Raw genomic sequence first — 13,422 nt, 5'->3', positions numbered from 1 at the left:
CAATAAATACAATATACGATTTTTATCCTCCCGAAACACACGATCGAATTCTGTAGACAATTTCGAAGAAAAAACTGTCCAGCATTAAGAAACATTTCATTAAATTGATAAACTAAATTCGCAGCCAATTAGCTCGGTACTATTCAATGAAGAATTATTGTTCGTCGAGAATAGTACCGATTACGAGATAGATGGAATCAAAGTTACAATTAAAACGCGATACAAACGAAATTACTAAACCAGGAAGATGGAAGGAATCAAAGTTATTTTGATCTTCTCGTTTAGTTCTGTTAAGTAATTGCAATATGAAAGAAATGGGGCAAAATTGAGAAAGAAGCGAGGAAGTGCCTACTTTTGAAATATTTATACAAGTAATTTATTACTAACATATGCAAAATATTTGTTTCTGTTAATTAATAACAGTATAAATTCAGAATGTTTGAAGTATTTTTTAATTAGATAATTTTCTGCGATGTAATTTACAGGTAAAGTGTTTATTAATAAAACGATACGACCTAAGCCACTTATATTCAATTACATCGGTAGTCCTATAGGGAAGCCATTTAATGTTTATTTTACATCTGAAGTTTGCTGCTTGTCTCAATAGATTAGGCAAACATTTGTTAAAAATACTCTAAACATTGTCTGAGTAGATATTCTCATGGTATAATAATTCATGATAAATTATAAAATTTTTCAATTGCTAGTAATTTTATAGTATGGATTGATTCAACGTAAGTTTTTAAAGTACACCAATTATTCATTTACGTAAAAGCATGTTAGAATACGAATTTAATCCTTGTGTCGACATCTAGCGACGTTAACAGAAATTATTCCTCGACAAACTTGGGAGAGTTGTCACAGATGGCGCCAACTGTATGTTTTCAACTAAGCTCGTTCCTTGCGCTTTGACGTTAATTTATGACTATTTAAGACCAAAAATAATTAATAAATTGTATACCACTATATTCGAGGAAATCTCCTCTATTTTGTAAGACCGATTAGAACTTTCTAACGTTTTTACTTTTCATGTAATATCTAATTCTTTTTTTAAATCCTGGGTTTTTACAAAATCTCATGTTTTTCGAAACCTGGTTGTCGTATAATAATCCGTATTCTTGTTTGGGTAGTGTTCCTGTACAAGGACCACTTGTATTAGGTGGTTATTAGAAATCAGAAAAAAGGTTTCACTTTGTCGAACAGTGTTATTAATCACGTTTCAAAGTAGTGTTGCGAATGATTATTGATCGCGTTTTATATTAGTATTGCTATCTATCAAAATACCCAAAATTTGTCGCTTGGAAGTCTGGTCTCCACCGTGCAATCTTCTCTCGCTCCTTTTAGTCAGCGATTTACGAAACGAAATCTGGTTACACTTGTAACGATACAGATTAGTAGAAGGTACGGTCTCGTTTCAACTTCTTTACCTTGTATCGTTATGCTACTCGATAAGAATAAATTAGTACGAAGAGGGTGAAAAAAGCGCGGAGAAAGAAACAGTAGTTATTTTATCGATAAGAGTACCTACTTTCGTTTGTTGCCAAGGTAAGTCGTGCTCGTCGTGTTTAATTTTAATTTCTATGAGAAACAGCGCTACACATTTATTCCGGACGTTATCGGCAACGTTGCAAACGATAGGTAACGTTTATTTTACGTTTCGTTGTATTTCCGATGTTCGTTCTATTTGATACGAGGTACCGGTAGATGGACGCTAAACTTATCGGTCCATAAACCAACCAGATTATCGGTGCACCATGAAGCACAGCGATCGAAGATGGTTATTACGCAATACTGTCGTGAATTGTTGTGGCAAACAATGCGAGGGTAGTGGAAGCCATTTTTATCCGCAGTCTGTGCGATTTTGAACGATCTTTGATATCCTCGCGTATTTGTAGCGGATAAAGTAGCCCTCTGGTGGTGTGGTTATTCAAGGAGGTGTCGCCACAACGTCGGTTGGGCGCGATCGTGCGCGAACGCAAACCAGTTTTCGTAGTCGGTGCGCGGTCGGCCGGCTGGTTTGTTTCGCGTGTTACGTTGCGTTGACAGTTTTCGGTGGTTGTTGTTAGTGTTTACGAAAATCGACCAGAACACGTGCCAGGGCGTTCGTCAACGGATGTGCAACGGTAAGTGAACAGTTCGTAGATACTGAAGCATGTTTTCGTTGCGTGGTACACTCGAGCGTCGATGTACGTACACAGCAAACTGTAGTTCTTCCGTAGCGGTGTCGATGGTGTACCGTATATACTATATGCACACTTGTTTTTCGATAGCGAACGTGCGGTTATCAAAATTCAGTTCTCGTATCCGTTAGCTTTCGCGTCATTGTATTTCGAATGCGCGATAAAAGTTTATTCTTTCAACTGTTGCCTGTTGAGTCGCGTGTCGCCGATTGTTTGTTTATGTCGGCCATTAGTCGCTTTCGGTCGCGGAACCGTTTGTTTACGAAGCACGCGAACTTGCCTTTTGCCCAAGGTTGCGTCGCTCCGGTGCGTACGAATACCGTAAAATATTCACCGTTGCGTGATTATCCGAAAATTTCGACCGTTTTGGGAATCTATCGGGACACGGTCACGATTGATCCACGTCGGACATCTTTTGTCATCGAGTTTTGACGTTTTCCACGTATTCGGGACGGTAACGAACGATCTTTTTCGAGGTTGGGACTCGCGTGCGATTTCGTTCGCGCTTCGATCGTTTCGCTCGAAAATTGTATCGGTGCTCGCGAGAGAAAGACCGTTACGGATTTGCCAGTGCACGTTGCTTAACCAGAACCCGTTGAAACGATACGCGATCGTATCGACGGGAAACCAGATCACGGAAAATTGTGTGGAATTCTTGTTGCACGAAACGCATCGATCCCCGTTCGATCAATTAGCACGAAAACACTTGGTATCTCGCCGCGCTTGGAGCAGCCACGGAAATCGAGATCGGAAAATTAGTTTCGCACGATCCTAGAGGGCATTGCGGCCGAATAGGGGACGTAAAAGTTAATGGCCGCGGTTTTCCGATATTTAGGTATACCCGTTCTTGCTCGCGGTATCTCATCGCTTTATGAACCACAAATTCCCGTCTCTCGGGACTGGCCGGCGCGAGTATAATAAGTCGAAATCGCGAAACACGGCTAATCCACGGAACTTGCCTCGATTTAGAAGACGGTTCGCGCGTTACCGTAACGTTGAATTTTCGTTACGAACGAATCGTACGAACAACGCGATCGCGAGTTCGCCGTAATTTCGTTCGATCGTCCAAACAGAGTCGCTTCGCTCAAATTCGTTCGTTGGCCAAACATTTGCCCGTATTTTTCGCATCTTTTGTTTTCTTCGCTCGTACGTTTCCAAGGAGAAGGTCGGACAATAACTACGCGAGCACCCTGTATATACTCCCTCCATCCCCTCCCACCGGTCCCGCTCTCTTCCACCTCTTGGCCCTAACTCGCTTTCCCGGCGTCGTCTCTGCATTGAAGACGAACAATGCTGGATTTTAATATGACGCATCCGCAGTCGCGTTTCTATGACTAACGGCGGCTTTCATTTACTGCTGCTCGAACACTGTTTCCACGTTAGTACTTGAAGATCTCTGCGGACAATCATAGCCGTCGAGAGGTGAGGGGTACGGAGGGCGGGGGGTTGAAGAGGGATAGAGAGGAATAGAAGAAGACGGGTGGAATCGGGAGGGACGAGCCCGTTGCACGGTTTGCAATTTTAATGCCGGCATTACAAGAGACCAGTCGTTTTCCCTTTCCGGCCGGCGAAACCGCTGAATTTACATTTCCGCTTTCGCGGAGAGCTGCGAGCGTGCCGATGTCGCTTATTATGTATTCTAGAAAAGCCATCGAGCGAGCCTTCCAGCCGTGCTGCCGCTCGCTTCCTTTTCTTTCGTCCTCTTACGAACCGAGTGCTTTCGACACTTGGCGGCGGTCGCGGAACGTTCGAAACGAGACTCGATCACCGCGAGATTAACGTCTCGGACGCAAGTACGATTGTCGGCCGCCAAACGAGCGAGTCGGCTCGCTTCGTCTCACTTCGTCTCACTTTGACTCGCCTTGTCTCACTTCGACTCACGTCGACTCGCTTCGACTCGTCTCGTCTCGTCTCGTCTCGTCTCGTCTCGTCTCGTCTCGTCTCGCCTCGCGTTGCGTCTCGACGTTTTGCATCCGAGGGAGGACGACGCGCATCTGTCGCGTCGCTCTAATTACGGTCCCGTTCCTTCCGTACCCTTTATTTTGTTTCTTCTTTATCAGGGCTGGCCAGGCAGCTGGACAACACGACGCGCGGGTGAAATTACAGGCTGGCGTTAGGTATGCGCGACGCGATTCTCGTTGTCGAGCTACGCGACCGGGTATCCACTGTTTCGCGACGCAATAGCCGAGAGTCGTGCGGCTCGCGAGTTGCGCCTACTACTACGGTATTCTGACCTGTGCCCGGTCTTCTCGGGTCACCGATGACCCGTAACAGTTCAGACTCCCCGTTCGTTAGACGATCCCGTGATTTACCATTTTTTGTCGTTTCTTGGAGCGAGATATACATTGCGTTAGAAAAGTATTCGTACACCTTAGTATTTTTGCGACAACTTTGCGCAAACGAGGAAATAAAAATCATCTACCATAATCAATAATCTATCGTGCGTTGTAAATGACAAACAACTCGGAAATTAACAATTTTTTAATAATGTAAGATTTACAAGAATTTGAGAACCGGAATGGTACTTGTCGCGTAGTAGATAATTTATAATTATTTTAGCCATGCGTTACAATTGATATTAAATGTGAATTCCTTTAAATTGAACGACATTCTTCTTTTTTGTTATGCGTTATTAAAAATATTTCCAAAATTTGTTCCAAAAGATTAGGATTGTTACTTCGATACGGAAATCGAGAACGGCGATGAAGAAATTCGTAACAGAGATTACATTGCGCGTGAAATGTTACAATAAAGAAAAAAACAATTGGCAAACATCACCCGATACGAATGTATCGTTTCGTTCGCAATCACGGCTCAGAAACCTTATAATGCGTTTGTTTTCCATATTCGTTACCACCAACGTGTCAGATTTTTTATGTTTACCGAAAAACGGTTAAAATCCTCGATCAAAATTTAATTCGTACCTCGTTTATTTATTTACGTGTTGTTCCGATCGTTTATCTTCGTTGCAAATACTCTATTTTCCGTATTAACGCGTTACTCGTTAAATTCTCCATCCGTTTCGCATTCTCTCGTATAATAACCGATATAATTAACGTTTTCCGAGAAAATCCATCGTTGATTTTTTCTACGTATACCCACGTGTACATTAACGTCGTGTACTGCAATTTTGTCTACACGGAAACAGTATTGATTGTTTTAGTCGTACGTTATAATTGATGTTTAATGTGCGTCTCTTTAGCTCGAATAATTCGTAATTGAAGTTAGATGGAGAAAAGGCAAATTAATATACAAGTACCGTTAGTTGTCTGTTTCGATAATTGTCCACGAATATCGTATACAAAGAGACCGACAACAATTGAATAATTTAAAAAAAAAATTCGAAAAACGGTTTGAATCGACCTCTTTGGTATTTCCATCGAGTGTTAAAAATTTTTCTTCCACGTATTGGTCCCAGTAATGGGTCACGAACGACCCGGGCAATACGTACCGAATACTCTGTCGAAAGGTCACCGTATTAAGAATTTATTTATGAACCGTTCTCGCCGATAAACAAACGACAGACTCTTCCTCTCCGACGAAGAAACAAAGCTTCGATCGTTCCCCTTTTTTTACCCACGTACGACGTTAGTACTCGTAGCTACTAAAAATTTTTCTTCCACGTACTGGTACCAGTAATGGGTCATGAACGACCCGGGCAATACCTACCGAATACTCTGTCGAAAGGTCACCGTATTAAGAATTTATTTACGAACCGTTCTCGCCGATAAACAAACGACAGACTCTTCCTCACCGACGAAGAAACAAAGCTTCGATCGTTCCCCTTTTTGTTTTACCCATATACGACGTTAGTATTCGGAGCTACTAACCGCGCGGTTATCGAAGCGTGTCTATCCGTAGGGGGGTAAGTTCTTGAACTATGCCAGGGCTGTTCACGGCCGAGAAGCTCGGACTTTAAACGATCGGTGTGTGGTTAGTCCGATAACGATCGTTCGAACTGCTCTCGTTACGGTTATAGTATAGCGGCGAGTATCGGGTACTCGGTGTTTATTCGCCGCGCGGCGCTGCATCGCGCAACGCCGGCTATCGATATCGAATGAACGTACAAATGGGATGCAGCTGACCACGCGTGCCCGTACGCGCGACGCCGAGTGGAACATTAGGCGGCCACGGTGCGTCGAGCGTTCGTCATCGATGGCGAGGTTCGAGTAGCTGTTGAAAGTCGAGTACCCTTCGAGCGTTCGCGTAACGAGCAAACGAACGATGTCTTCTCGTAAACGATCACGGAATCTATTCGAGTCGTCGAACGAAATCCACCGTTCGTTCGCCGGAAGACGATCAACGAGTGTTTACATCCTCGCTACGGATTACGGTCGACTGTAAGGAGACCGTGAGTCGCCCAGTCGCCGCAAATTGAACGACGGGGGTGGGGGGAAGGGCACGGGGACCAGGCTCCGCCCAATCCCCACCAAGAATCCCCGCGTTTAGGCGCTGAGCGATCGCGTTGCGTGGAACAGTGTTGCCACCTTCAATTTAGGAATATACGTAGCGACGATATCAACGTTCCGTAGATCCTTCTTGAGAATTCACCGATCTACGTTGCTCCGTTACGGGGTCCTGGAATTGATAATAATTTGTACAATTTCGTGCGAGAATTATGTATAACAATCTCGTGATTTACCCTCAGGGAAAAAAGGATCGGTAGATTTACGTGGATGTACGTAGACTCGACGCAAATGTAACTTTAAAAGTACAATTGGTACGCTTGCGTGGAATTTGTGTAGGTTTGCGTAGGTTTGCGTCGATCTATGGATTTTTTTCCAAGTTTATATCGCAAGGTTGGAAGATCCCTTTCGTGGTTCTTGTACGTGTGAAATTATAGAAATGATTATGGATTCGTTCGTTCTTCGTACGAAATTCGTAAATTTGTGAAAGGATGAAAAAATTCGTACGGTTGGCAACACTGCACGGGAGTAGAATTTCCGTGTTCGTGGAGAGTATAGAAAACCAACATCGCGTGATGAAGTTTTGTAAACATACGGACGAAACCAACTACCGTGGATAATTTAACATTAGGGACAGACGATACTAATTTGGAGGCCGATGACGAAAACGAATATAGCTCATTGTACACTTGGCACGTAATTGCACGCTTCGCGCGAATACTGTCAAGCTGATCGTTTGGACGCGTTTAACAGCTGAGAATTTATTTGTATCGCTGTCACCAACGATGGCTTATAATTTTGCAAAAGATACTCCGCTACGGACGATGCAGAAATAGTCCAATTGATCGATCACTTACGAGCGAACGACGAAGATAGCGACAGTGATGCTCCGTAGCGGATAATCCTTTTCATATTTGCCGCGCATCGTAGGATTAATCACTTATTCTTCCGTTACGATATTCGTAATGTTGTTACAAATGATCAAAGATACGTTATTCGTGTCTTATACTGTGCGTCCTTTACAAAATTTGTCGGACACTTTTCTTCCCCAAACCTTCGCAAACAACGTAAACTTGATTCGGTATTTTTCATTTGGATGCAATTTTTTCAGTCGATATTAAACAAGTTAACAGAACGAGCATTTTCAAATTATTCTTCCTTTAGTTCTTAACGCGTTCCTCTTAAAATTTTGTAATTATTTTTTACAAAATTTCTACACTTTTCCCCCTCAAACCTTGCCAAACTGCGTCAATTTGACTCGGTATATTTCCCTTGGGTTCAATTTATTCTCTCTTCATTTATTTAAATGCTCCATCTTGAATTTTATAATTGTCATTTTCTTTATTAAATTTCTACATGCTTTTCCTCAAACCACGCCAAACTACGTCAACCTGGCTCGGTATTTTTCATTCGCATACAATACTTTAAACGACACTACATAAATTAATAGAACGAATACTCTCAATTAATTTTCTCTTTATTTATTTAAATTCTCCATCTTAAATTTTATAATAATCGTTATTTACAAATTTAAACATTTTTCTCCTCAAACCACACCAAACTTCGTCAACCTGGCTCAGTATATTTCACTTGCATACAATTCTTTAAACGTCACGAAATAGACTAATAGAGTGAACACTCAATTAATTCTCTCTTCATTATATGCTCCATCTTGAATTTTGTAATAATGTCGTCTTCTCGTTTACGAACAGTACACGCGTTGATCGTCTTCTCGTTCACGAACAGTACACGCGTTGGTCATATTCTCGTTTACGAACAGTACACGCGTTGGTCGTCTTCTCGTTTACGAACAGTACACGCGTTAGTCGTCTTCTCATTTACGAACAGTACACGCGTTGATCGTCTTCTCGTTCACGAACAGTACACGCGTTGATCGTCTTCTCGTTCACGAACAGTACACGCGTTGGTTATTTTCTCGTTCATGAACAGTACACGCGTTGGTCGTCTTCTCGTTTACGAACAGTACACGCGTTGGTCATTTTCTCGTTTACGAACAGTACACGCGTTGGTCGTCTTCTCGTTCACGAACAGTACACGCGTTGGTCGTCTTCTCGTTTACGAACAGTACACGCGTTGGTTATTTTCTCGTTTACGAACAGTACACGCGTTGGTCATCTTCTCGTTCACGAACAGTACACGCGTTGACCATCTTCTCGTTCACGAACAGTACACGCGTCCATGGAACGAAAGAGAAAGAAAGAAGAATTCTCGACGGATCGTCCTATCCTCGGGTTTCGTTCTATCTCGGGTAGCCCTTTTGGTCGTTTATCCGGTCTCGCGCGTGCAAAAAAAGTCGCGCAGTCATGACAAACCATCCGTCGTATCCCAGCGGTTTTTGAGCAAGGAAGGACGCGAGACGAGCAATTTAGCCCGACATTCTCGTTTACTGGCAGTCATCGGACACCGTCGCTGTCTCCTTCCACGTTTCAACGACCCGCTAGACGCTGGGAAATGGATGACGAACGCGAGGAAAGAAGATAATAAACGAATAGCAGTTTGCGATAGGTAGCTGCTACCACTGTGTAGCTTCGGTGGGGAATTCCCTCCGCGTTGCGACTCGGAGGTTTAATTTAAGTGGATTTACGCGCGCTCGCGCCCTCACGAGCGAGCGGACGAGCTTGGAACGATATCGTACGACGAGTTTCCGTTCGAAATTTCCAAGTTCGTCCGGTGGATGGGATTTACCGTGTGTCCCCGCGTAGGATAACTCGATCGATCTTCGAAACGGGCGAAGCAGTCTATCGTCGTAATCGATCGCCGCGTCGAAACGAATCACCGACACCGATGAAAGCCACACGTAGCCACGCGACGGGGGTGAAATTGTTCGCGGTCCGGTAACCAGGCCACGATTCGTAAAACGTTTTGGTCGCCGGGGTAAACCGACGGGTCCATATATTTTCGACGAGGCTGGTACAGCGCGGTAGCAAAATATAATGGACGCAACGTGTCCTTTTCCGTTGCGAGCGATGCCTCGTCCTTTGTCTCTGTTCGACGAGAGAAACGGCATCCGGCCGAGCGATCAAAGCTTCCAGAAGCCCGACAAGCCTCGATGACGTCGATCGCTTCGGTTTCCCGTCGTCGCAAGCTCCGCTGAGCAGGCTTTTTTCATCCCGGCCTGCACAGGCCGCCCCGCAAAAGCTCGTTTTCCCTTTTCGCTGTGTGGGAGAGCCAGCAGCCCTACCGCGGATAAAATTAGATCGCCCGCTCGACCGATCTATCTATCTATCAACCGCCATTTTTCTAGCTCTAGCGTCTTCCCGTGTCCATCTACCGTAACGGATCCATCCGTTCGTCGACGATCCGTGAACGTTTATGGCGATCTCGGTCGCCTTGAACTTCGCGATGGACCTCCTACGAAGACACGGTGCCCCGGATAAACGAAACATCGTACGACCTTGCCAAGCGGAGAGTTATGAGAACGCGTCGACGCTCATATTGGTTGCTGTATACCAACGATTACAAAACGGGTGACGTTCGAAATTTCCGATCTGGGAGTTAGATTCGTATCGTTGCTGGATTTGTACTGTTGGTTCGCGAGAAGAAGGCCGACGATGTACATATATATATACCGTCTGCTGGTTCTCCTATCGTGACACGCAATCCTTGTCGCTACTAGTCGATAGTTACGAAGATTAGTTTCTTACAACGCAAGTACACGCACCTGTACGATCTATTATATTTCTAGCTGCGAGATAAATATCGGCACGAATGGGTGCGAATGAAAAGTGTTTGAGACGGAGCGAACGGCATCCAGCAGATGTTTATGGTTCACGGTAGGATACGAGAGTGTGCAGGGATCGTTGAAAACGAGTCTGAAGTTTTAGGATGTAGGAAGAGACGAGACGAACGAGGCAGTCGAAGAAAGGGCTTTGTTACAGTGTGGACGGGTCGTGGTCAGAAAGTCGAGATGCGTGGATTCTAGAGTGGGAGTTTCGTGCTTATAATTTACATTATTATTATCATCAAAGTAGGTGTAGTTAACCTGCCTGAATACCTAAAATTCCTCCACATATTTCTTTGCCTACTGGGAACGAATGGGCGTGAAAATGTACTGTCCATCAGCGAGAAGAAGGCAAACGAGCGTGTACATCCCCACTCTAGTTAACGATTTACCGATTTTCTCCTAGCATTGTACAGAAAGTCGCTATTGGTCAAGAAGCTGGTACACTGTAAGCTAGGGTTCAGAGGAGGCACTCGTTAGTCATCTTCTCGCAGACGGACAGTACATCGCGAATGATTTTGTCAAATTTTTACGAGATGTGTGTCATCTTAAAGATGTGAGGACTATCAGAATTGTTTATTCGCTTTGGTAATTTGATCGTTCGACAGAATGATTCAAAATTGGGTACGATTCTGAGTGATTCGAAAGGGTACGACATAGGTTTTTGAGACACTGAGATGAGTAAACTATCTCCCATGGAACGTGTACCCTGTATCCTATTCCTACCATGTGACCGATGACCCGTATCCGTGCGAACTAAATAAGTAAATAAACGATCGGACCTAACCCAGACCTAACCCGGACCGGACTCGCGAGCTTCGAAGAGATTCGTGAAACTTTCAAAAGAAGATTCGAACGCCTCGCGGGATCGAGCACTCTCGAGTAATCGATTCGTTAAATTTTGCAAATCGTCCAGCGTACACGGATTGTTACCAGAAGGCGACACGGTCACGTACTCGTGCGCCCAGGGGCGAGCTAATCTTCCTCGAATGCATTTTGCAGTCATAGTCGCGTCGGTACGGAATTCCTTTCAACTTTCTAGGCGTCTTCGCCCTTGTCCTGGGAAACATAACTCCGTCCGAGGATACAATGAGCGGCAGGCGTCCTGGAATGTAATTAAGCCGGAGTTACCGACGGAACACGACTGATGTCAAATTATGGGGTAACCTCGCTCTCTCTGGCCACCTTTACCTTCGTTCTTCTCGTCCCGGTTCGTCATAGCGATTTATTTCCTGCCAACCGATGGCTTCCGACGTTTTGCGGTCCGCGTTCCGTCCTTTCGCGCGTAATACTCGAACCGAGACGCACAAGTTCGACGAATATTGGATATCGAGCTTCGTTCTGCGCCATATCTTTCGACAACGGGCGCGTATTTGTAACGGATTCGCAACGCGAGGACAACAATAATTCGCGGATCTACCGAGCGGTTCGAAGGTCCCGGTAGCTTCAGTCTACCGAGCTGATCTGGTAAATCGAGTAATTCGTATGTATCGGGAATCTCGAATGTACCGAGCGGTTCGAAGGTTCGAATAGTTCCAGTGTACCGAGTTGATTGGATGAATCGAGTAATTCGTATGTATCGGGAATCTCGAATGTACCGAGCGGTTCGAAGGTTCGAATAGTTCCAGTGTACCGAGCTGATCGGATGAATCGAGTAATTCGTATGTATCGAGAATCTCGAATATACCGAGCGGTTCGAAGGTTCGAATAGTTCCAGTGTATCGAGCTGTTCGAATGAATCGAGTAATTCGAACGTACCGAGAGTCTCGAAAGAATCGAGTAGCTTGAATTATTTCGTGTATCGCGACAAGGACGAACGAAACGCGTGATTGTGTTTTTTTGCGCGGAATTAGTTCTCTCCGGTCGCGTTCAGACGGGTTTGTCGGTACGAGGGGAATCGCCAACACTGAAACCATATCGCGGTAACCGACGTGCAATCGATACCGTCGTCGCTCGAACGTCATTTCATACCACTTCGATAATCACTGCTACGGTGTCGAGCTATTCTTGGCGAACTGCGTCGCTTATCGTCGATCACCGTACGCACCGTTTTCGTTCGGGGACACGGCCGTGTGAAAGGCGTTCACTTTTCGGTCGTCTCGAGTTCGGTGTCGTTCGAATACTCGGTAACGAGCCAGTCGAGAGATATTCGAGCCGAACGACCGAGAACTCGGACGAACGGAACGGTCGAGAAGAACCGAGTGGTCGGAATTTGTTTCGAGCGGTTCGAGTGAAGCGAGAAGTTCGGATGTACCGAGGGATTCGAAGGTTCGAATAGATCGAATGTACCGAGATGATCGAATGTATCGAGTATCTTGGATCTATCGAGCGTTTCGAAGGTTCGAATAGTTGCAGTGGTACCGAGCTGATCGAATGAATCGAGTAATTCGAACGTACCGAGCGTCTTGAAAGAATCGAGTAGCTTGAATTATTTCGAGCGGTTCGAATGAATCGAGAAGTTCGGGTGTACCGAGCAATTTGACGGTTCGAGTAGCTCGAATGTACCAAGCTGATCGAATGTATCGAGTATCTCGGATCTATCGGGCGGTTCGAAGATCCGAGTAGTTCCAATATACCGAGCTGATCGAATTAATCGAGTAACTCGTATGTATCGAGCTGATCGAATGAATCGAGCTGATCGAATGAATCGAGTAACTCGAATGTATCGAGTATCTTGAATCTACTGAGTGGTTCGAAAGAATTGAGTAACTCGAATGCACCGAGTATCTCGAAGGAATCGAGTAACTCGAACGTACCGAGCGTTTCGAAAGAATCGAGTAGCTCGAAAGTCCGAGTTGCTCGACCTCACCGCGTACGATTATTTTGTTTACAAGAATTTTTACCGCAGCATCCTCGTATTGAAAAGAAAACTACATTAAATATTTATCATTCTTGCAAACTGATTCGTTGAATCGACTCGATACGAATTTCACGCTGCTCGAGTATCGTGACGGTGCTACTGAAGTCGCAAGGGCGCGGCCGATCGAAAACGCACGAAGTACTCGCGCGGTACCTGGAACGATTTTTCTCTCTCTCTCTCTTTCTCTCTCTTTTACCAAGGGAGAGAGAGAGAGAACGAGAGAGTTCTCGTTCA

At 44.8% G+C, this 13,422-nt stretch overlaps 1 protein-coding gene across 1 annotated transcript in view; it reads left to right on the top strand.

The window, feature by feature from the left end:
• The first annotated feature begins 1,830 nt into the window (after nt 1–1,830).
• The window catches only part of Msi (RNA-binding protein musashi), a 289,445-nt gene continuing 277,853 nt past the window's right edge, over nt 1,831–13,422 (top strand). Inside the window, exon 1 of the mRNA XM_076318378.1 lies at nt 1,831–2,123. The gene's annotated coding sequence lies outside the window, so the exon portion shown is untranslated. The remainder of the gene's footprint in view (nt 2,124–13,422) is intronic.

The sequence above is a fragment of the Ptiloglossa arizonensis genome, chromosome 1, assembly GCF_051014685.1.
Source record: "Ptiloglossa arizonensis isolate GNS036 chromosome 1, iyPtiAriz1_principal, whole genome shotgun sequence".
Classification (NCBI taxonomy): domain Eukaryota; kingdom Metazoa; phylum Arthropoda; class Insecta; order Hymenoptera; family Colletidae; genus Ptiloglossa; species Ptiloglossa arizonensis.
Note: the sequence above shows the minus strand (reverse complement) of the source record. Positions and strands in the feature narration are given on the sequence as shown.